At 40.9% G+C, this 25,948-nt stretch overlaps 1 long non-coding RNA gene across 2 annotated transcripts in view; it reads left to right on the top strand.

The window, feature by feature from the left end:
* Window positions 1-25,948, top strand: part of LOC119921110 — an 83,014-nt gene that overhangs the window by 51,094 nt on the left and 5,972 nt on the right. The gene's annotated exons all lie outside the window — the stretch shown is intronic.

A 25,948-nucleotide genomic window follows, 5' to 3' on the forward strand; every position in this document is an offset into this window, starting at 1 on the left:
GACACAGTTCCTATCCGCCATGGGGCTCACAGTCTCAATCCCCATTTTACAGATGAGATAATTGAGGCCCAGAGAAGTGAAGTGACTTGCCCAAGGACAACCAGCAGACAAGAGGTGTGTGGTAGTGGTGTCATGGTACTCAGGAACCTCTGACCCCAGGCCTATGGTCTATCCACTCCACAGTGCTTCTCTCATCCACTGAATAGCCAAGCTGTCTCAATGACAACCTATAGCAACTCACACTCCCCCATCCCAGGCCTGCATCACTAAGGGCCCTTGAGCCTGACCTGCCTGCTCCAACCTGGGGGAGGAAGACAAGCAGCAGCAGGAGCCTACTGCCTCCATTAAATGGAGAACATCACAAAAACCTCAGAGGTAGTTTCCAATCCCAGATCTGCCACCAGTCTGCTGTGTGACTGTGGGCAAGTCACTTCACTTCTCATCTGTAAAATGGGGATTCAGTTCCTGTTCTCTCTCCCCATTAGGCCGTGAGATCCATGTAGGGCAGAGACCATGTCTGATGTGATTAAGTTGTTTCTACCCCAGCATGTAGTATGGTATTTGGCCCATAGTAAGCTCTCAATAAATACCACAATTATTATTATTATTATTATTATTGTAATTGTCATTATTATCATAGTTGGTAGCCATGATCCCTACCAACAGGGAGCTTACAGTTAGCAGCAAATGGCTGCATGACCTGAGCATTTTAGGGTAGAAAATAAAAATATTTACAAGGAGCTAATTGTCAATGCACATAGTTTTTTCAGAATGGATACCAAATGTAATCCTAAGAAAATTCATGAAAACCTCATCCCTAGCCTTTTTTGTGGCACTAAAGAATTGCAGAATGAATGTGTTTAGCCAGAAAACAGGAAATAAAAATATCCACCAGAAATGGGAGGAATCAAAGACTCAATGCAATAGTGGCCTACTTTTCAACTGCCAATTTCCACCTTAGCTCCAACACAGCCTCTTCTCCTTGAAACTTGAAATTTTCCACTTTTATCATGTTTGCTTCAGTGTGAGTCTACATTAATTGGGGTCAACATCCAGTTATTTGGGGAAAAGTGAAGTTTACAAATTGTTTCCCATTGACTGAAGCACCACAGAAAATGGAAAGGAGTTTGACTCAGATCCGACTTTTGGATTCGAGAAAGAAAATGAGCTGATATACTAAGATTGTTCCCTTCTGAGTCCCTGGTGTCATGGTTGGCTTAATAAAGCTTACAGGCTTAGGTTTTTATAGCAGTCATGAATTTATCATTAGGTCTGAGCTGAGATAGGGAGAAGATTTCCTGGCCTCATATTCCAATGTTTTGTGTGTAATTCTATCAGGTCTCTCCACGATATCTAGCTGATTCCCAAGAGGAGCTGAACCATCCTTGTTATGTCTTGCTGGGACTTGAAATTTTTGAATTCTAGGGATTTAGATTTACAGTATTCAATTTTCCTCAGATTTAGTGCTCCTTGGGCTAAGAGGAAACAGGAAGCTCTTAAAAAGCATGAGAAGCAGCATGGCCTAGTGGATAGAGCATGGAGATGGGAGTCAGAGGACCTGGGTTCTAATCCCAGCTCTGCCACTTGGCTGCTGTGTGACCTTGGGCACTGAGAGATGGAGATGTAAATTTGGGAATCATCCGCATAGATATGATAGTTGAAGCCAGGGGATCAAATGAGTTCTCCAAGGGAATGGGTGTGGTTGGAGGAAAAAAAGGGGATCCAGAACTAAGAGTTGAGGCACCCCCACAATTAGGCAGAGGAGAGCCCTGTGAAAGAGACTGAAAAGGAGCTGACAGAGATTGAGAACTAAGAAAGGATAGTGTCAGTGAAACCAAAGTATTCTTCCCAGCACTCTCAGTACTCTCTTTGCACACAGAAAGTGCTCAATAAATACCATTGATTGATGATGATAGTGAAGGAGAAGATAGTCATTAAATATATATATATATTTTTCCATATATGGGCCAAGAGCAGGTTAAAGTGAATTTCTTTTTTTACATTTGGAAACCTGCTCAAATTAAAGTGAGGCAGACCAGGGAAAGAAAATTCAGCTTGCCATTCTTGCTTCAACAGGGAAAAAAAATCCTGATTCATATAAGGACAAATATATATATATATTTGATCAGTCTTCATGCTGTTTTCAGTTAAATTTTTACACTGAGTTACAAAAGAAGTTTTTTTTCAGTTTCAGATAGTGTAGATTGCTCACAGTTAGAAAAGAAAATCTCAAAAACACCAATAGGGAACATTGTGTAGTGATCAGAATTCAAGACAAATAATGACATACAATAATCCTAATTACCATTCATTAATTAAACCACAGGCAAAATCTGTGCCAAAAATAAATTGGTTCTCACTGTTTCTTCTTACATGAAGACTGAACACTAAGACAGCTTTATTCAAATAGTATTCCAAAGCATGGTATCATTTTTGAACTGTACAATCTAAAGGAGAAAAAAGTCAAGATGAGCATAAATGATCTGAAAAGTTCAAACAATACTCCATTTTATAGTAAATTATGAGACTGCTGTAATAAACCTAAATAACCAAAGCTATTGATTCTAACAACTAGATCAACACACTTTAATTTACAATAGATTGGGAAGTCCAGTTAATCCTATTAAACACATTTTTAAAATGTAAGTGGTAAAATTAGGTATTTATTCTCTCCCTCTAAATTGGAAGCTCACTCTGGGCAGGGAACTTGTCTACCAATGGTGATACGTTGTGCTCTCACAAGCACTTACTACAGTGCTCTGAAAATTGTAAGTATTCAATAAGTACAATTGATTGATTATTCATCTTTAAAATATTCTGTTAAATTTATTCCAGCTTAAATGCCATAAAAAGGACCTTTGAACCCTGGTGATAAGAGATTTAGGTTCAAGTGCTCATTCAATTAATGGTATTTTTTGAGCACAAATTGGGTGCAGAGCACTTTACTAAGAGCTTGGGAGACTACAATACAACTGAGTTAGTAAACATGATGCCTGCCCTCTAGGAGCTTTAAAATCTAGTGCTCCTGGACTTCTATTCTCTCTCTGCTCTTGAGGAGAGAGTATGGTTTCTTCTTGCTGGTGAAGAAATTCTATAGCAATTGTTGTCTTCTTGAGTAATTTGGATAGGTGAGATTATGTCAGGCTGCCCTGTTGGATCATTGGTCATGTCTTCATTACACAAACGGAGTGATAGGAGGAGGATAATTACACAGAAATTTGGGGAAAAGTAGAATTTTGCCCTAAAAGCCAAGTTTAGCTGTCTCCGCAGTTCCAGTTGAACTCTTCACTTCACTTAGGTGACATATACTTGACCTTGAAATGGATTTGGATTTAATCTTGTGCTTTACTTTGATTTCTATGTTTTTGGAGAATTCATTCATTAGTTCTTTTTTAGTAAATGAGTGAAATAGAATCTGTAATATACTATGATATCTTGGAGTATAAGTTTAAAGTAAGCAGAGTGTGATTTATTGGATGTACTATTAGTGTTGAACATCTTTCTGAAATAGAGTGTAAGATCTTAGTGGGGAGGTATAGGTGTTTTTCTTCTGTTGTACTTTTTCAAGTAGCTCACCTCAAAACACCTACATTGGGTGGAACATGTGAAGAGAATGAATGAGACCAGGATACCAAAGAGAGCAGAAATTGGGAAACGCGAAAGAAAGGAGGACAGAGAAAGCATTTTAAGGACACAGTGAAACCAGGCTTCAGGCAGTGCTGCATCTCAGCTGATGCAGTGTGGTTTAGTGGAAAGCTCCCGGGCTCGGGAGTCAGAGGTCATGGGTTCTAATCCCGGCTCCGCCACTTGTCAGCTGTGTGACTGGGAAAGTCACTTAGCTTCTCTGGGTCTCAGTTCCCTCATCTGTAAAATGGGGATTAAGACTGTGAACCCCACGTGGGACAAACTGCTTACCTTGTACCTACCCCAACGCTTAGAACAGTGCTTGGCACATAGTAAGCACTTAACAAATACCATTATCATTATTATTATTTTTATTAATAGGGAGTCATATGCTGAGGACAGACCTTCCTGGAGCATTGTCATTAAGAAGGGAGTCACTAAAAATTTTGTATGGAGAGACAAGGAGGCAAAAGAGAAAACAGTACCAGACTCCTCAAATATGAAGTACAACAAAATAAAAGGACAATCATTTTGTGTGTCTAATGTGCCCAGAAGTCTGGATCCCACAATGGCAGTCACACATGCATTCACAGGTGAACTCCACTGTCACTGGTGACATCCCCGAATTCTCCAAGTGCTTAGCACAATGTGCTGCACTTAGGCTCTTAGTAGACACCATTACTATGAACTATTAATACCACCACTGCTATCTCTGCCTAGTATCTTTTAAAAGGTCTTAAAAATGCCATTAGAGGGTCATGTGATTTTTTTTTTTTTTTTTTTAGTAAGAATTAACACTATGCCTTTCTGCTCTGGTGACAAAACTCCTGTAAGAATATGAGAAATTGACTAAAGGTGAGGGATAGTGGCTGGTAATCTCATTCATACTGGCAAAGCTCCCGAGATTACAAGGAAAATATTGTCTGGGAAAGCAATCATTTTCCATTTTAATTCTCTGAGTGCTATATGACCCATTTTTTTCTGTCAGATTTTATTACCCGGAGGTCTAACCAGGTACTTTCTGTAGCCTTCCTCACTCTGTATTTGTCAATATAAAACCAATCCTATTCCCTGGAGAAGCATCGATATCAATGGGTCAATCTAGGAGACAAAAGGAAATACACTGTGGAGCCAGGAAACAGGATTTTTGACTCATAAACCTACTATGGTGAAATAACTCAAAGGTTAAACAAAACCTAAAAATCTCCAAGATCAAACCTCAGAAAAGACCATGATGAAGGAGCTCTTCTCTCCTTTTGGAACCTGGACAAGTGCTGGATTATAACCCAGAGCACGGATAAACCCCAATCTAATGAGACTCTTTCAGGGCTGACCCTACAGCTCAGAGATTAATTTCCTTCCGGTTCCTTCTTAAACCTCCTTGATGTTGCAATAAAATGAGAGAGAGAGAGAGAGAGAGAGAGAGAGAGAGAGAGAGAGAGAGAGAGAGAGAGAGAGAGAGAGAGAGAGAGAGAGAGAGGAGAGAGAGAGAGAGAGAGAGAGAGAGAGAGAGAGAGAGAGAGAGAGAGAGAGAGAGAGAGAGAGAGAGAGAGAGAGAGAGAGAGAGAGAGAGAGAGAGAGAGAGAGAGAGTATGTAGCAACAACATGTTCCATTCAACCAAAGGACTAGTAATAGCAGTAAAATGCATTATGTTCCTGTAAATGTTTTTATGTTTGTTTTCCCCATTAGAGTGCTAGCTCCTTGTATGCAGGGAACTTGTCACTTTTTATTCTGTACTTATGGAGTGCCTGGTACAGTGCCCTGCACTGTGGACATTCACTATATGTTAATACTATACTACTACTACTACCAGTATTCCACAAAGTATTCTTTAAAGCACTCAATCAGCTCACCCCCTCCTACTTTGTCACTGATTTCCTACTACCTAATTAACTTGTATTTTACCCAGCACTTAGTATTGTGCCTGGCACATAGTAAATTTTTAACAAATACAATAGTAATAGTAATAATAATAATAAGCTTTATGTAGAGGACAGACTTTTCAGAGGTTTGGAAGTAGGAGAAATTATGATGATAATACTAATACTAATATTAATTAATCACTTGATCTACCAAGCACTGTAGGAAGCAAGATAATCAGCATGGTTTAGTGGAAAGAGCAAAGGCTTGGGAGTCAGAGGTCTAGGGTTCTAATTCCGGCTCCGCCACTTATCAGCTGTGTGACTTTGGGCAAGTCACTTAACATCTCCGTGCCTCAGTTACCTCATCTGTAAAATGGGGATTAAGACTGTGAGCCCCATGTGGGAAAACCTGATTACCTTGTATCTTCAGACTGTAAGCTCCTTTCAGGAGGAAATTTAAAATTTATCTACCTCAGTTGTACTGTGCTTTCCCAAGTGTGTAGTAAGCTCTCACTAAATGCCTTTGATTGAAAGAGCCAAAGGCATATTATGATAGCAGAAGAGGCACGCTAATTGTGATTAGACCAGTGGGCTCGGAACCTTTAAACCCATGGTCATGTATGTAAATGTTGTTTGAAGTAAATGGTGATTTAGAGCCTATTCATTTTGAAACGGAGAGAAAAATGAACTGTGATGCTGAATGCAGGATGCACTGGTGAGGAGAGAGTCTGGAGGCTATGAAATAACCCTAGTTTATATGCCTCTGCTGTGAAAGTGGAAAGGAAAGGTAAGAGCCATGAAATGACAGGGGAAAAAATGATAGGATTCAGTGACAAACTGGTAATAAGAAGTGGAAGAGAAAAACATCTCTGTTGCTAGAATAGAAGTTAGTGATGGTATTAATAGTAATGGGAAAGTTTGGAAGAGGGTTTAAGAGGGAAAATGAGGAGTATTGTTGCTGTCACACTGATTTTGAGTAGCAGGAAGTCATCCAAAAGAAGATGTTCTTGAGACAGGTTAGCTGAGAGACGAAAGTGGGTAAGAAGCTGAGACCGAAGATTAAGATTTGGGAGGCATTTATGCAAGTGGAAATTGACTTTTTCTGGGAAGAACAGCTAAGTGAGTGTTAAGCAGGAAGAACACAGGTCCCTCAGACTGAGTTTATATGTGCAGTTGTGTTGGTTAAGTGGCCAGCATTTTGATTTCAGATTTGAAGACTTGTGCCACAAAGAGTGGGAAGCGGAGTAGCCTAATGGCTAGGAAATGGACCAGGGAGTCAGAAGGTCATGGGTTTCAATCCAGTTTCCTTCACTTGTCTGCTGTTTGACCTTGGGCAAGTCACTTCACTTCCTTTGTGTCTGTTAACTTCTCTGTAAATGGGATTAAGACTGTGAGCCCACTGTGTGACAACTTTTGCAGCTACTTGCAAGTACTTGACAGCAAATAACATGTAACAGGGAAAGGGCTATTTAAGATTATTAAGGGAGAACTAATAGGAATGAAGACCCAAAACAATAATGTGAAAATGTAGAATGAGGTCCCTGATGTTCAACTATGCTATGCAGGCTTTGGGGGTGGGGGGTGGAAAATTCTTAATTTTTTAATGAAGTAATTCCATCTCTTAACTCTTGCCAGAGACTTTTGAAGGAAAAAATGTCTGTGGTATTCAAAAGTGAAAAGCACTGTTTACATGAGTCAGTTATCTGTAAAAATTAGATATGTATGTCTCCTTGCCCAGATGGTGATCCAGGGGTCACAAACTTGATTGAATATTTAATGAGCTGAAAACTCTTGGCTTTAGAGATAAGACTGCAATAACTTCAAAGTTATTGGACTTCTGCCTCAACTCGCCCACTTGAGGGAGAGCGCTCTCTCTTTCCATTGGAAAAAAAATGAACAAAGAGCATTTCAGAGCTTGGGTGTTGGCTATCCAGAAAAACACACATTCAAAGTTTTGTTGATTCTCCCATCCTTAGATAATTCCAGGGAAGAATATTCCATAGGATTTCTGGCATGATCTGCCTTCAAGAATTTGAAAGGGTTTTACTGACCAATTTGTATTTAGTCCTATGGAGAGGGCATTAAGGCAATTTGGATTAGCAGATACCTGTAAGCCCTCCAGGGCCAGGGAGCATATCTTGCGTTTGTTGTATCAGTCAATCAATCAATGATATTAATTGAGAGCTTATCCAGTGCAGAGCACTGTTTGGGAGAGAATACAATACAGTAGAATTGGTAGACATGATCCCTGCCTTCAAGAGCTTACAGTCTTCAGAGGGAGACTTTTACAAGTTCGTGGTATAGTGTGGTTCACTCAGTGGTTTTGGGTGGGTGGGGGGTTTGTTGTTGTTGTTTGTTCTTTTTGTTGTTGTTTATGGCATTTGCTAAGTGCTTACTATGTGCCAGGAACTGTTTTAAGCACTGGGTTAGATAGAAGCTAATCAGGTCGGACACAGTCCATGTCCTACGTGGGGCTCACAGTATTAATCCCCATTTCACAGATGAGGGAACTGAGGCAAGAGAAGTAAAACAACTTGCCCAAGGTCACAGAGCAGACAAGTGGCCAAATCAGGATTAGAATCCAGGTCCTTCTGACTCCCAGGCCCATGCTCTATCTGCTAGGCCATGCTATTTCCCACTATTTGTTTGATAAATATTATTGTTACCCACTGTTGGGTAGGGACCGTCTCTATATGTTGCCAACCTGTACTTCCCAAGCGCTTAGTACAGTGCTTTGCACACAATAAGTGCTCAATAAATATGATTGAATGAATGACTGAATGAAGGCACATCTCCTCCAAGAGGCCTTCCCAAACTAAGCCCTACTTTCCTTCATCTCCCACTCACTTCTGCGTCACCCTGACTTGCTCCCTTTGCTCTTCTCCCTTCTCCCCACCCCATAGCACTTGTGTTTATATTTGTCACTTTATTTATATTGATGTCTATTTACTTGTATGGATGTCTGTCTCCCTTCTGTCTAGACTGTGAACTCGTGCGCAGGGAGTGCATCTCTTTATTTCTGTATTGTACTTTCCCAAGTACTTAGTACAGTACTCTGCACACAGTAAGTGCTCAATAAATATGATTGAATGAGTGAATGAATGATGATTCAGTAATGGAAACACATAATGCCATAGTGCTCTATGCTCAGAGATCTTTAAAAAAAAAAAAGGATAACACATTCGCCCACCCAGGAACAGGGGACAGGACCAAATGACCTCAGGAGGTCAATTCCAGTCATGATGCTGTTTGGGAACAACCACACAGACCCACAATCTAACTTCATGCTACTATTTTGTGGATTTGTTTGGCAGTGCCCAAAATTTAATCACTTTCATTCTTCCTCTTTTTATCAGCAAAATGAGTACCAATGGAATAATGGAATTTCTAATTAAATATTAAAGCTTTTGAAAATTCAGTATTACATTGATTGGCTTCAAACTATTTAAATGCAAAATGATAACAGCATAGTTGGGACGTGTTCCAGAGAGAACTATGATCAAGGGTGATATAAGGAAAGAGAAAGTTTTCCCGCAGTTCTTCCAAGACATATTTATAATAATTCATCTGCTTCAAAAACTGCACTTATTTAAATTAGAAGCCTTTGGCCTTTATTCTGTGGAACCAAACTACTTCTTTACTAGTTTAAGGAAAAAGGTTATGGTTTAATTTTATGCTTTCTTTCATTCCAATTTAGAAGACTGAAAATGTACTTCATCATATCAACTCTCTTCTGAAAAGGCACATCTTTCACTTCAAAGAGAATATTTGCGCAGCAGATAAGACCTTTGCAGAGTCTTGATTTTGGGACTGGATCCCAGTGAAATGACTCTGTACCATGCTGTCTAAATAGGAATACAGTTGCTCACTCCACAAGGTTGCAGTTGATGAGAGCAACAAGGTCACCATGGCTGTATCCCAAGCAAATTGAGTATGGGACTTTAAACTACATTAGAGGGTTATCCAAGTCTGATAGGCTCAAGGAGAAGGGCCTAGCTCTCTTTCATTAATTAGAGAAAACTAATGGACAGTGAAACAAGAGTTTATCATAATGACTTTGCTTATCGTGGAAGATCAAATTTGCTGCAATGGACATTAGTAATAAGCTGTGGAGTGACTTAAGGGTGACAGTGTGGTATAGGCTTGTTAAGTGATGGTGGAGGAGACTGCCGTGGAGGTTTGCAGAACTTCACTGGTCATAATTATGGCTGTCATTTCACAGAGAAGCAGAGTGGAATAATGGAAGGAGCACTGGCTTGGGAGTCAGAAGACCTGGGTTCTAATTCTGACTCCACCTTTAGCCTGCTATGTGTTGTTGTGCAAGTCACTTAACCTTTTTGTGCCTCTGTTCCATAATAATAATAATAATAATAATAATAATAATAATAATGACATTTGTTAAGAACTTACTATATGCCAAGCACTGTTCTAAGCACTGATCTGTACAATGAAGATGAAATACCTGTTCTTCCTCCCCTTCATTCATTCATTCAATTGTACTGAGTGCTTACTGTGTGCAGAGCACTGTACTAAGCACTTGGAAAGTACAATTCAGCAATAAAGAGAGACAATCCTTGCCCACAAAGGGCTTACAGTCTAGAAGGGGGTTGACAGGCATCAAAACAAGTAAACAGGCATCAATACCATCAATATAAATACACAGAATTTTATATATATATATATACATATATATATATATACACACACATCTGAGCCCCATGTGGGGCAGTAGATGTGTCTAAATCTGAGTGCAACATATCTTCCCTAGCACTTAGTACTATAAACTCATCCTCTTGACTGTAAACTCATTGTGTGAGAGGAAAATATCTACCAACTCTGTTATATTGTACTTTCCCAAGCACTCATTACAGTGCTCTGCACACAGTAAGTGCTGCTCCATAAATATGATTGATTGATGAATTGATAGAATAGTGCTTAACAAATACCACAATTATTATTATTTAGATTGAACCAATAAGAGCCACACTTGGGGAGTCTAGGCAGATTTCATATTGTACACCAAGCATAATGAAAAAACAAAAACCATTTGAACCTTCAGCTGAACTGCATCTTAAAATCAACAGTACTAGTTACCAAGGACCTAAATCTACTGGGATAAAATCTGTGTCTCAACATTCCTGTCAGACTCTGCCACACCTTATATGAGTATGTTGGAGCAGAAAAGAGAGGGTAAAAGCAGGTTGTTTTTTTGTGTTGGCATAGCTTGAAATGACAACTCATGCCAGAAGGGAGAGAGGTGGGGGGAGGAAGAAACTCCAGCAGGAACAAGATATGACACATTTGTCCACAGAAAGGCCAGGTAATCTAAGGCATGTCCCAGTGACATCCAGGAAGGCCAAGATGGGCTGAATTGGAAACTACAGACACTCAGGAGGGTTGGATAATGGAAGAGAAGAAGGAAAGGCAGAGAAGGGACAGAGCAGTATGAATGAAGAGGCCCAAATGGCACATCTACTTAGGCAGGGAGCAGGGAAGAGGCAGGGGGGTGATGATGAGTTGGAAGAGCATAGTAAGGTCATTCATTCAGTAGAAGTGGGAAGAAAACCAGGCTTTAATCATGGTTGCTGGAGACAAGTGGATTGGGGTACCTGGGATAATAGTGGGAAAAGACAGGGAAGAGATTGTGAATTATGAATACCTGGCAAGTATGGAATGGGAAGAGGATGGATTAGGGCCTGGGAAAATGAATGAGAGGTGGAGTAACAGATATCCAGAGTAGCAGTTATAGTTACAGTTTGTTCCCAAATAAGTGGAAAGGGAGTAGCAGATATAAAAGAAAGGATGCAGGTAGAGGAGAGATGGAAAAGAAATGACAGAAGAGGGTCAAAGAGAAGCAGAATGTCCAAGTGTAAAAAGCATAGTTCTAAGCACTTAGTACAGTGCTCTGCACACAGTAAGTGCTCAATAAATACGATTGAATGAATGGGAGTCAGATGACCTGGATTCTTAGCCCGGCTCAGCCTGATGTTTGCTGTATGACTTTGGAAAAGTCACAACTTCTCTGTGCCTCAGTTCTTCCATTCTCCTTCCTACTTAAATTGTGTACCTTGTGCAGGACAGGGACTGTGCCCAACCTAATTGACTTGTATCTACCCCAGTGCTTAGAACAGTGTTTGACACATAGTAAGTGCTTAAATACCATAAAAAAACAAAAGCAAAAGGAGGAGAGAAGAAATAGAGGGCTAGAAGAATAGGGGATGATAGTGGGTCACTAAAAAGAAACACAAAGAGATAAGAAAATAGGGAAAGCACAAGTATCCTGTGAATTTCTCACAAGCCACAGATAATAAAGAACCAATGTGCTAAACCTGCGTAAGAAGAGGAGTTTGTGGATGAAAAAAAGGAAATGGTCTACACTTACAGCCTATAAAAGGATTGAGCAAGATGGGGAATGCAGTGAGGAGATGGAAAAATTCTACTGAAAGATTAACCTAAAATATTTTGACATTCCACTTAGCCTTCAGTTCCAAAGATGCCACACAACAATAAGGCATTATCAGCTGCCAGTGTAGTGGTCAGGATCTATGCTGAACATCCAATGCTGAGTGTTCCTTAAGCAATCCTTGCCATATAGGGCTGACTGCTGAATTACCCGTGTGTGCTTATGGAGAAAAGAAAATCAAGACACAAACAAGAGCTAAGAAGGTCAGCCCAAGAGAAAAAAATACTAACCATACAGCTTTGTCTGGAAAATAAGATCAAGGTTCTTAGAGTAAAGTGGTGTCTTTATTTGTGACATGGAACACCATAAACCAGTGTGCTTAGAGGTCAAGTGGTAACTAAAAATAAGCCAGAAAAATCTTCAAGAGAGGAATGTTCCTCACATGGCACTTGGACTTTTTCCAGCAAAAAATAATCAATACTTAGTCATAAAAATAAACTCGGGCTGAGTTCTGTAATGACTGGCCTTTGGAAAGAGTGAGTTAGTCAGCCATCACCAGAATGTTGCAGAATTCTGAACAGAATGAACAAAACCCTCCCACTGTGAAGCCAAACATTTTGCTAAGCCTTCTCAGTCAGGTCTAATGTTTGAAGTGGCTGGGGAGATGACATACTGAAGAGGACATGTTACCTCCAAACTGATTTCCGTTTTGCTTCAGGAACTTAATCAATCCATCCAGTAAGGGTATTTATCAATCAATCATATTTATTGAGGACTTCCTGCATGCAGAGCACCATACTAAGTGCTTGGGAGAGTATAATACAAGGGTTGGTGAAACGTTCCCTGCTCCTGAGGTAGGAACATCACAACTACATAGAATTCCCTTTAACTCTATGGTAGGAATCTATTCAATCCCTTTCTTAACAATGCATTTCAGACCAAAGCTGATATAGTTAACATCTTAGGATTAGTTGTTCCCATTATCTGTAAATAATTTGTGTCTGTCTGTCCCCATCTTTAGATTATAAGGTACTTGAGCAAAGTGAATTCGTATTTTTTGGGGTGTGGGGGGTACACTCCCATGGGCTTCTTAGGTGTCCTGCACACAATTCGTTCTTATTAAGTATGATTAATTGATTGGTAAATAGAATGACAATAATGAAGTTACTCTCCTTTATTCTTATGACAACATTATTGAGCTATTATTATTATAATTATCATTATCACTCAAGATAACATTCAATATTCATCAGTTTCTTGATGTCTGCCTGAAAGATCTTTGAGGATATACCTAGCCTGGGGAGCTGAAAGAGTGTCTCAATGAATTGGACATATTCTGAGCCCAACTTCCATATGTATTGTTGCACCTTCAAGCACCTCAGCAGAGAATATGTTAAATCAATCAATCAATGCTTTTTTTTGAGTGCTTACTCTGTGCAGAACACTGTAGTAATTGCTTGGGAGAGAGTATAATGCAACAGAGTTAGCAGACGTGTTTCCTGCCCATGACAAGTAGGACACCATCCAGCCTTTCATCGTGCAGATGGTGTTAGAGAAAGGGTCAGACAAGGTTCCTTCCACTGAGATTCACCCAACAGTACATTCATGGAGTTGCCTAAGGCCCTTAATTGCAAGAACCCTGTTTGGTTGATGGTGTAAAAACAATATAGCGGTATTGGCGTTGCTCCCTGCACCTTTCTTGTAGCTGTCATGTAGCAAATATTTCTGTGTTATGCTGTGTTGTGCCTGGTCTGAAGCAACAATAGGCTTTACTTTGAATAGGGAGGTGTATATTCTTCAATAATTTGTTGAGAAGGGCTCTGGATAGAATATTTCCAGGGGAATAGGGACATTCCCCAGGTAAATTCTGCAGCCAGCTCTCTCTTCTTTCTTCTCAAAGATGGTGACAATGGTGACAATTTAGAGAAGCAGTTTTGGGTAGTGGAAAGAGCATAAATCTGGGATTCAGGGATCTGGGTTCCAATCTCAGTTCTGCTCTTGCCTGATCCTTGATCTTGGGTGTCATTTAACTGCTCTGTGGCTGTTTCCTCATTTGTTAAATGGGGACTAAATGCCTATTCTCTTTGCCCCTTAAAATGACGGTGTTTGTTAAGTGCTCACTATGTGCAAAGCACTGTCCTAAGCGCTGGGGAGGATACAAGGTGATCAGGTTGTCCCACATGGGGCTCACAATCTTAATCCCCATTTTACAGATGAGGTAACTGAGGCACAGAGAAGTTAAGTGACTTGCCCGAAGTCACACAGCTGACAAGTGGTGGAGCTGGGATTTGAACCCATGACCTCTGACTCCTAAACCCATGCACTTTCCACTGATCCACACTGCTTCTCATCAACTATGACCCCTGAGCCCTTCATGGGACAGGGGCTGTTTCTGATCTGAGAAACAGCATGACTTAGTGGATAAAACATGGGACTGGAAGTCAGAAGGACCTGGGTCTAATCCCTACTCTTCCACCTGTCTGCTGTGTGACATTGGGCAAGTCACTTAACTTCTCTGGGCCTCAGCTACCTCATCCGTAAAATGGGGATTAAGTGTGTGAGCCCCACAGTCCCTGGGGCAGGGACTGTGTCCAACCTGACTAACTTGTGTCTACCCCAGCACTAAACAAATAGTAAACTTGGCACATAGAAGTACTAATAATAAGTACTATTACTATTATATTAGTCCAGTGCTTGACACACAGTAAAGTGCCTAACAGATGCCACTAATATTATGAAACCATCCTATTCTTTTTGGATGAGCTCTTGCAGAAGTCTGAGGAATAGATTCCCTCCATGCTTACAGATTCTGGCAGGAATACCATCAAATCCAGGTGCTTGACCATTTTTCATGATTTTGATGGCAGTAGTGATTTCTTCAAAGGTTGGAGCTAAGGTCATCCCTTTGCATTTTGGTCAGTGTCAGTCACTTTGAGGATTTCTTCTCAGTGATGGAAGACTTGGTCAGAAGCTCACTCTGTCTCCCCCCTTCTAGACTGTGAGCCCGTTGTAAGCAGGAATTGTCTCTATTTGTTGCTGAATTGTACTTCCCAAGCACTTAGTACAGTGCTCTGCACACAGTAAGCACTTAATAAAGGCGATTGAATGAATGAATGAATGTGGTAGTCTTGCCATTCCCTTTGTTCCTGTGATGAGGCTGATTGCTTGATTATTTGGTATTTTGTAAACTCTTAAGTACCAAGCACTAAGCTAAATGCTGGGGTTAATGTACTATTCAAAGCTGTTGTGATAACATGTATGGGTCCATATAGCTTATTTAATGATTAGCCAAAGTATTTAGTTTACTAGCTGCCTCCCTCTGGATCTCTTCATAGCACAGTGGATAGAATACAGGCCTAGGAGTCAGAAGGTTGTGGGTTCTAATGCCAGCTCTGCCACTTGCCTGCTGTGTGATCTTGGGCAAGTCACCTCACTTCTCTGTGCCTCACCTACCTCAACTGTGCAATGGAGATTGAGACTGTGCGCCCTATGTGGAACAGGGATTGTATCCAGCTGGATTTTCTTGTATACACTCCACCATTTAGTACACTGTCTGGCACACAGTAAGCGCTTAGCAAATACCACAATTATTATTATTATTCAACTTTAGTATTCACTCAGATTTTTATTTAGACTTTATGATCCATCATAGAGGTTTTGAAGGCTTGAATTCCTCTGTAATGATGAGTAACTTTAAGATTGTAGATTTTTTAAAATGGTATTTGACAAGAGCTTATTATATGCCAGACAATGTACTAAGCCCTGAGGTAGATTCAAGCTAATCAGGTTGGACACAGTCCATGCCCCACCTGGGGCTCACAGTCTCAATCTTCAATTTACAGATGAGTTAACTGAGGCACAGGGATGTTAGATAACTTTCCCAAGGTCATGCAGGAGACAGGTGGCAGAGCTGGGATTAGAACCCAAGTCCTTTGACTTCCAGGCCCATGCCCTTTCCACTAGGCCATGCTGTTTCTCTAAAATGACACCATGATCATCATCAAGAAGAAAGAAGGAAGAGCATGCTGCAGAAATTACTTGGGGAATCTCCCTATTTCCTCTGCTGGAAAAATTCTGTCCAGAGCCCTTCTGGACAAATTACTGAAGAATATGTGCCACCCTATTTAACCTGTTTCACTATGAACCCCATATGGGAGAGAGGCTGTGTCCAATCTGAATAACTTGTTTCTAACTCTATACTTAGAACAGTGCTTGACACACAGTAAGCACTTAACAAACACGATCATAATAATAATTTTGTTTGCACCCCTCTTGCTCTACTGCAGTTAGTTTTTTACATTTCTGAGTCATTAACATTCAACCAGTCCAGATGGCAACTTGATAGAATTATGGTAAAGCCCCTGTTTGTTTTTCATAGCAGAGCTTGAGGCTGGTTTCCTTATCAAACTACAGTAGAACAAAGAAGCATTGCTTGGACGTCACTGTAATGCACTAAACAGTCCAGTAGTGCTCTGAAATGAGTCACTTCAGTCAGTCTTATTTATTGAGCGCTTACTGTGCGCAGAGCACCGTACTAAGTGCTTGGGACAGTACATGGAAACAGCATGGCGTAGTGGATAGAGTCCGGCCTGGGAATCAGAAGGACCTGGGTTCTAATCCCAGCTCCTACACTTGTTTGCTGTATGACCTAAGGCACTTCTCTGGGCCTCAGTTACCTCATCTATAAAATGGGGATTTAGACTGAGAATCCTAGGGACTGTGTCAAACCTGATTAGCTTGCATCTACACCAGCTCTTAGAACAGTGCTTGACACATAGTAAGTGTTTAACAAATACCATTATTATTATTATTCTTACAATATAACACTTTAGGCCCTGAGAGTGCTGTGTCTACTCCCTGAATTTAAGGAAAAGGCTTCAACTCATCATCATCAATCGTATTTATTGAGCGCTTACTATGTGCAGAGCACTGTACTAAGCGCTTGGGAAGTACAAATTGGTAACAAATAGAGACAGTCCCTAGCCGACAGTGGGCTCACAGTCTAAACTCATCTATGTATATATCTGCAAATATACTTTGTAACTGATTTAATTTGACTTGTCTTGGATTATTTCATTGTGGTTCCTACGCTGAGTGATGTTTTTATTTGCAAAACTTGCTATAATATTGGGTGCATTGTAAAAAAAAAATTTAAATCCTCTGCTCTGGGAATAGAAAGCAATATTTTCTGGCATTTTTTCAAATAACACTCTTCCTAGTGCACTAGTCTGCCTTTGTGGTCTATTTGGTTGTAGAACAAACAGAATGTATTAGCTTTCAGTAGAATTTGTTGTATATTGAATCAGAAAAAAAAATTGGAAAGGTTTTCAATATTATGATTGGTTATGATCGTTTAACGCCCGGTGTCTTGTTATTAAAAAAGAACTGCTGTTCTTTGTTTCAGAACATCCCCTTCATTGATTATCACCTCACTGACCTTATTTTAACAGAAAAAAGTCATCACAAGTGAAAAGGTGAAACTCGTTCAGCTGCTGAAAGTCACCCAGGGTCAGCAAAAGGTGGTTATTATTTGAAGTTCTTGAACATTATCTCTTAGGCTCCCGTGTTATGTCAGTTTCCCTCCTTTCCTAAGGGTAATCTTAAACCTTCACATACCTGGCCAATCTCTCAGTATCACTTAACAAACAAAACAAACTGTAGTGCATTAGAGTGTTTGGTAAATAACAGTAATCTGTGTCCTTGTAAATCCTTGTGACTCAATTATTCCAATTACCTAGGAATGAATGGTTTTGCTTCCCCATGAATTAGGCTCTAAACCAGACACACTGATAGCAGCCTCCCCTTTGGGAAGGCAAAAGAAGTCACAATATCTTATCCAGCAGGAGCCGCAACTCTATTGTTAGTGCAGGGGGATGTAATTTGCATGGAAGGATTTAATCTTATCTTCCAGTGGCTGGTAATTAAGTCTCTGTATATAGTTGGTAGGTGAGTTGGCAAAAGAAGGTTAATAATAGGTTCAGAACTTTGGTGTTGATTGGAGGGTTTTGTGGAGATATAAGGGAATGAAAAATTGCTCTTTCTGAACTCAACAATGGGAGACTACCTGCAGGCAATTTTCAGAGAAGCTTAATCTTCTGCAGCAATGGTGTCTGTGCAGGCTCCTTATGTTCCTGGTCAAAACCAGGTAATAATAATTATGGTATTTGTTAAGCGCTTGCTATGTGCTAAGTGCTGGGGTAGATACAAGGTAATCAGGTTGTCCCGCATGGACACTTACCTAGCTCCTTTGCCACAGGAATCTAAGTCCCAGGGCCAGGGAGAAAAGTATCTCCAATTCTGTGTAAGCAAATGATCTCCTCCTCACTCATTCATTGTCATATTTATTGAGAGCTTATTGTGTGTAGAGCATTTTACTAAGTGCTTATTATTTCCCTTTGTTACCATACACACATTTTTACTAAATAGTCATTATCCAAGTTTCTTTGAAACTCATGTAACTTGCATGTAACAGGTTTATAGATGGATCAGGACAGAGGTGGGTCATAATAATAATTCCAGTATTTAAGAGTGTATTATATGCCATGCACTCTCCTAGGCACTGGGATGGATACAAGCAAATCGAATTAGACACAGTCCCTGTCCCAAATGGGGCTCGCTGTCTCAATACCCATTTTACGATGAGGTGACCGAGACAAAGAGAAGTGAAGTGATTTGCCCAAGGTCACACAGCAGACAAGTGGAGGAGTCAGGATTAACACCCATGACCTTCCAACTCCCAGGCCCATGCTCTATCCACTACACCATGCTGCTTCTCATGCGCCATAATGCTTCCTGTGGGCAGCAGTAACAGAATAGCTTACCCAAAGCTATGATTGATGGCTGAGGGCTGTCCAATAGGCTGATTGTGATTTTTGGAGGCCACACACGGTTGCTAACCAGGGAGGACAGGAGTCCCCATAACATGCTGGCCTCCATAGACTCCACCAACCCCAAACTGCCTCAACTGATAGATTTCCTTTGCCTCTCCTTTCTTCCCTTAGGAGTATTTGACCATCACGATCTTAGACCTCTGGTGGGAGGTCTCATTCATTCGTTCAGTCATATTCATTGAGCACTTAACTGTGTGCTCCCCTCCTTGTATCCCTTAAGAAATTTATACCCAACCCAGCCAAACAATTCTCATATAAATATTCTTATGCTCTAGTAGCTGCCTTATCTCTAATTTAACGTCTGCCTTCCCCTGTACACTGTAAGATCCTTGTGGATCAGGATTGCCTCTACCAATTGTGTTACATTGTAATTAATCAATCATATTTACTGTGTGCAGAGCACTGAAGTAAGTGCTTGGGAGAATGAAATGTAACAGTAGACACATTCCCGGCCCACAAGTAGCTACATTTTCAGGTGCTTATTACAGTGCTCTCTTCACAGTATGCTCTTGGCAATAATAATAGTAATGGTATTTGTTAAGCGCTTACTATGTGCAAAGCACTGTTCTAAGCACTTAGACCATTGTTTGATTGAATGACTTGTGCATCAGCCTAGCTAACTTCCCTGCCTCCTGTCTCTCCCCACTTCAGCCCATATTTCACTATGGTTGGCAGACTGTTTTTCCAAAAATGAACACTCAGTCCACATTTCCCCACGGCTTAAGAACTTCCAAGTGTTGCTCATCCACCTCCACATTAAACAGACACCCCTACCATCAGCTTTGAAGCACTCAAGCAGATCTTCTCTCCACCTACTTTGCTGATTTCCCACTACAACTCAACCCACACCCATCACTCCTCTGACACAAATCTATTCACAGACTATCACTTTCCCCTGTTCAAAGGCTTATTCAAATCACATCTCTTCCAAAAGGCCTTTCCTGACTCAGCCCTCACCTCACCTATTCTCCATTCCCTCCACATTTTCTATGTACTTGGGTCTGTAACCCTTATTTACCTGGGCATTCACCTCACCCTCACTTCTCCAACACTTATGCACGTAGCCATCTGTCATTTGTTTTACATCTGTCTCCCTCTCTAATTTGTAAATTCCTTATGGGCAGGGATTGTGTATAAGTACTTGTATACTCCCAAGTAATTAATACAGTGCTCTGGACACAGTAAGTGTTCAATAAATACCACTGATTAATTGTTTAGTGTTATTCAGCAGAGTAATGAAGAAAAGGAGGTCGTTTAGAGACTCATTTATGGGGACCCAAGATAAGATCCAAAGTTTCTGACTTTGAGAACATAGTATCTGGCCTGATTAACTTGTATTTACCCCAGTGCTTAGAACAGTGCTTGACACATAATAAGTGCCTAATAAAACCTTAAAAAAATGCAGTGACTAAGCTGAGCTATACAGATTAAGGATAATATGGAGAAAAGTGGAGGAATTCAGAAGGGGTCACGAGAGGTTAGAAGGAAGAATCCAGGAGGGATGAATACAGACATGGTTCCATTTCAATTATTTAGTCATTTGTGTACTTTATTATGCTTCTGTTTCCCTGGTTCTCTCTGTTTCAGTCTTTTATTCAGTCTTTTCTTTGCCGCAGAGGAAAAGATGGCAGAGCTCTTTCTATTTACTTCCAAAAGGGTACTCACGGATACATTGTAAATAATGCATTATGTCCTTAGAAAAACGATTGAGAATACTGGATAATACACTCAGAAACAAATAAAAAAGTGGGGAAAAGTGAATGTGTATTTAGTGGATGCATTAGTTCATAATACATACTGTGTGGGCCCAGAGCCACTACCGAAATTGGAATCAAAGCTAAGTTTCTGGGATTCTCGCCCATCTCCTACTAGTTTATATTAATGTCTGTCTCCCTCTCTAGACTGTAAACTTGTTGAGGCCAGGGAATATGTCTGCTTATTGTTATACTGTAGTCTCCCAGACATTGGCAGAGGCCCGGCCTTGTCCACTCTGTGTTTTGCACAAAGTAAGCACTCAGTAAGTACGATTGAATGAGTGAATGAACAATTCAACTCCTCACTTCCCTCCTCTAATGCGAGCTTATTCACTGAACCTCAAACTTGTCTCTCTTGTAGCCAACCCCTTATCCACACCCTTCCCCTAGCCTTGAACTCCTTTTCCCCAACTCCAAAGCCCTACTGAAATCATATTATATATATCATATTATGCCAAATCATATGAGAAGCAGTGTGGTCTAGTGGAAAGAGCAAGGCCTGTGAGTCAGAGAAACTTGATTCCTCTACTCCTGGCTCTGCCACTGGTCTCCTGTATAATCTTGGGCAAGACACTCTGTGTCTCTGTGCTTCAGTTCCCTCATCTGCAAAGTGGGGATTGAGACTGTAAGCCTCATGTGGGACAGGGACTGTGTCTAACCTGATTTGCTTGTAACCACCCCAGCACTCAGTACGGTGCTTGGCACATTCATTCATTCAATCATATTTATTGAGTGCTTACTGTGTGCAGAGCACTGTACTAAGCGCTTGGGAAATCATAGTAAGTGCTTAACAAATACCACAATTATTATTACTTGTTCTCTCTCTGATTAGTCTGTGTAACCCATGTGGGACCTGATTATCTTGTATTTACCTCAGCGCTTAATACAGTGCTTGACACATAGTAAGTGATTAATAAATATAACAACAATTATTATATCTCCTCCAAGAGGCCTTCCCTGACTAACCCCTCATTTCCCTCACCCTCCCTTCTGTGTTTCCTATGAACTTGGGTATATACTTCTTAAGCACTCTGATACTCACTCCACCCCCAGGCCCCACAACATTTGTGTGCACATTTTTATACTCTGCCACTTCCCCTTATCTGTAATGTATTTTAATATCTGTCACCACCACTATACGATAAACAGATAAACATGATAAAGAGAAGAGATAATGTGGTTTAGTAGAAAGAGCCTGAGCTTGTGAGTCAGAGGACATGGGTTCTAATCCTACCTCCACCACTGGTCAGCTGGGTGACTTTGGGCAAGTCACTTAAGTTCTCTGTGCCTCATCTGTAAATTGGGGATTAAGACTGTGAGCCTCATGTGGGACAACCTGATAACCTTGTATCTACCCTAGTGTTTAGAACAGTGCTTGGCACATAGTAAGGGCTTAACAAGTACCATCACCATCATGTCTACTAAGACATTATTGTACTGTACTCTCCCAAGTGCTTAGTAAGGTGCTCTGTACGTGGTAAGTGCTCAATTAATACCATTGGTAAATCAGTTGAGGTTAGGAGTGGTCAGCTAATTTCCCAAATCTGAAAGCTCTGTCGATTCCAAGGACGAAGCAAAGAAAGGAGGATGCTCACTCTTGGCACCTGAAATGACCCGCCACTCAGGAGGGATTGGGGTTAGAGTTCATTACACCATTTTAACAGCTTCTCAAGTGGCAATAACTGCCTTCTATGTGGGGTAGAGACATCACAGCAGGCAAAAGACCTCTCTGTTTCTTGAGAGAAGCAGCAGAAGGCCTTTTTGTTTGGCTCCTTGCCTCTTTGCCCTCTGATTGTCTCAGCACCACATCCCAGGAAGTTAGTGGTAGGAAACCTGGGTGATAGGAGGGGGCAGTAGTTGGGGCAGTGAAGGAAATGGGTCATACTGGAGAAGGGTTGAAAAAGCAGTGGGAAGATATGGGAGCTAGGGAGTTAGAAGACTGAGAGCCCACAGATCAAGCCTCGGGACAGAATACAAATTTCCAAGAAACCAGCTGGTAAATATCAATAATAATAATAATAATAATGTTGGTATTTGTTAAAAGCTTACTATGTGCCAAGCACTGCTATAAGCTCTGGGGAGGTTACAAGGTGATCAGGTTGTCCCATGGGGCACTCACACAATTTTAATCCCCATTTTACAGAAGAGGTAACTAAGGCCCAGAGAAGTTAAGTGACTTGCCCAAAGGCAAACAGCTGACAGTTGGCGGAGCAGGGATTTGAATTCATGACCTCTGACTCCAAAGCCTGGGCTCTTTCGACTGAGCCATGCTGCTTCTCTGCTAAAGGAATGCTAAAGGAATGACTGCCCTGTTAAGGATAGTGACCTGCAGCCAATCAGCTTTTAATGCCGTATTTCAAGTGCTCTTCCTGATTGGTTGGTCTTCTATAACCAAATGACCAAGTGATAATTATTATTTTGGAACTGGGTTTTGGTCTATTTCAGGGATAATTAGAATAATATCTGCATGATGTTTCTAAATTTCATAGATGAAGAATAACCAGGCTGATATAAACTTAAAGTTTCTGAGGAGATGACTTATAATGTTCTCAAGGACAGTGATTAAGAAAACCTCAGGCAATTACCTGAATATTCATTCAATCGTATTGAGCGCTTACTGTGTGCTGAGCACTGTACTAAATGCTTGGAAAATACAATTCGGCAACAAATAGAGACAATCCCTGCCCAACACGGGCTCACAGTCTAGAATAATCTTTTAAATGATGTATCACCCAGAAAAAACACACAGAACATGCAGCAAGCAGCATGAGCTTGGCACATAGTAAGTGCTTTACAAATACCATCATTACTATAAATACAATCCTTGGGTCTTTTCACCTTACTATTTTCCAAATGTGCCTACATGAATTGGAGATTAGCAATAGTCATTAACAACAGCCTGCTCTTTAAGGGGAGGGTAAATACTGCTGTGAGGCAAGCTGTTTTCCATGGTCCTATTAGGAGGGAAATTAAAGACCTTCCACAACATGTGATGCAGCTGAGACAGATTCCATCCAGTCTAGACTCTGATTAAATGGGTAAATGTCTCTTTCATTTCATATTGGGGCAAATCCGTTAAACAAATGGATGTTAGCCTATGGTGCAGCATGGCTCAGTGGAAAGAGCACAGGCTTGGGAATCTGAGGTCATGGGTTCTAATCCTCGCTCCCCAACATGTCTGCTGTGTGACCTTGGGTAAGTCAATTAACTTCTCTGAGCCTGTTACCTCATCTGTAAAATGGGGATTAAGACTGTGAGCCCCACGTGGGACAACATGATTACCTTCTCTCCCCCCAGCACTTAGAACAGTGCTTTGCACATAGCACTTAACAAATGCCATTATTATTATTATTAGTATTATTTATTATGCGATAATCTTTTGGTTTGGGACACATGGAAATCTGAATATCAGTAGAATGATTGATCTTTTACCAGATTACTTGGTTTCTACTCCTGGAAGTCGGTCAGTGGGCCTGAGAGTCACTACCTCCGCCCCTTGTCTCCTGTGTGACCTAGGGCAAATCAATCAATCGTATTTATTGAGCGCTTACTGTGTGCAGAACACTGTACTAAGCGCTTGGGAAGTACAAGTTGGCAACATATAGAGACAGTCCCTACCCAAGAGTGGGCTCACAGTCTAGAAACAGTGGGCTCACAGTCTAGAAAGTGGGCTCACAGTCTAGAAGTTCCCTTATCTGCAAAATAGGGATTCAATACCTGTTCTTTTTTCTCTCTGGACTGTGAGCCCCTGAGGAACCTCATTATCTTGTATCTACCCCAGTGCTTAGTACAATGCTTGAAGCTTAGTAAGCTGTTAACAAGTACTTTTCCAAGTGCTTAGTGCAGCACCCTGGACACAGTAAGCACTCAACAAATACTATTGAATGAATGAATATCACATTTCTTTGCATCCTTAATTAGTGTTTCCCTGTCTTCCACCCAGATCTCTCTAGAAATTCAAGTGATGAAGCCAGGAAAATTGATTAATAAGGGGCAAGTATCCCAGAGAGCCTTCTGAAACTAATACCAGTTTCATCCTCAGTCTCATTCATTCATTCAGTCATATTTTTTGAGCATTTATTGTGTGTAGAGCACTCTATTGAGTACTTGGGAGAGTACAATGTAACAATAAACAGACACATTCCCTACCTACAAGGAGCTCACAGTCTAGAGGGGCAGGGCGACAGACATTAATATAAAAAAAAATACTCCAGAGCTCTCGTACCAGGTCAGTTAGAGGATTGGCGTTACTGACTTCAAAAGAGTCTAGTTGGGAAGCATCCACATCTGGGGTTAAGATGCACTTCTAATACTCTGGGAAACTCCATGGGCTGAGAGCATCAGTGACAGCCCATTTACCTCTCAGAGAGAAGTGCCTTCCCACAGATGAATGCACTATAGAAGAACACAGCCAAAAGGACTCACTTTTCAGCAAAGGATGATGATTTGACAATTAGCTTGAAGAAGTCAAGATTATGTACCGATTAGCATCAGTGGCCCAGACCCGAAGGCCATCATCAATCGATGATCCCTCTACACTGGTAATGTCTGCCTTATTGGCCTCTTCCAGGTGCATAGTACAGTGCTTTGCACACAGTAAGCACTCAAAAAATATGATTGACTACGCTGTAAGCTCTCTCTAGATTAGCATCACTTTATGATCCAAAGACATAAGAGTAATAGGAGCAGTATTTATTGATCTATCACTTGGTGTGGTGCACTGTACCAGTTTACACTCTGAAGGAAACAGTAATAAAAATATTTACTATTTTCAGTGGGTCAAAATAAATTAGTTGGCACATTGCCAGCCAAGCATGTACTAAGTACGATATTAAGCACAAAGTACAGTTGAAAAAGCACTATATTTCTTTGGAAGCAAAGGGGCTTGACGACCACTTGAGGGAGTGATCCTGGGTGGAACCAACCCCTTGACTGATCTTGATAGGTAATAATGAAAATTATGGTATTTTTATGCACTTATTACATGCCAGACCCTGTGCTAAGTGCTGGGATGGGTACAAGCAAATCTGGTTGGACACAGTCTCTGTCCCACATGGGGCTCTCAGTCTCAATCCCCATTGTACAGGTGAGGTGACTGAGACCCAGGGAAGTAAAATGACTTGCCCAAGGTGACAGAGGGAATTAGAACCCACGACCTACTGACTCCCAGGCCCGTGCTGTAGCCACTAAACGATGCTGCTTCCCAAGGTGGAAGATTGGTGCTCTGCCTCACTTCTTTCCTGATTCTGGGTGAGGGAGGAACTTCTCCAGAGTTAGTTCTACTTGGTTAAGCTAATGGGAAGGGAAGCCAGGAAAGCAGGGGTAGATGATCTATTTGGAGGTCTCTTTGGTCTAAATCTTAGACCAAATCTATTTCTATCTCTGTTTCTCTTCAGAATTAAAAATCTTGTTGG

This window comes from Tachyglossus aculeatus, assembly GCF_015852505.1.
Source record: "Tachyglossus aculeatus isolate mTacAcu1 chromosome 12 unlocalized genomic scaffold, mTacAcu1.pri SUPER_6_unloc_1, whole genome shotgun sequence".
Taxonomy (NCBI): Eukaryota; Metazoa; Chordata; class Mammalia; order Monotremata; family Tachyglossidae; genus Tachyglossus; species Tachyglossus aculeatus.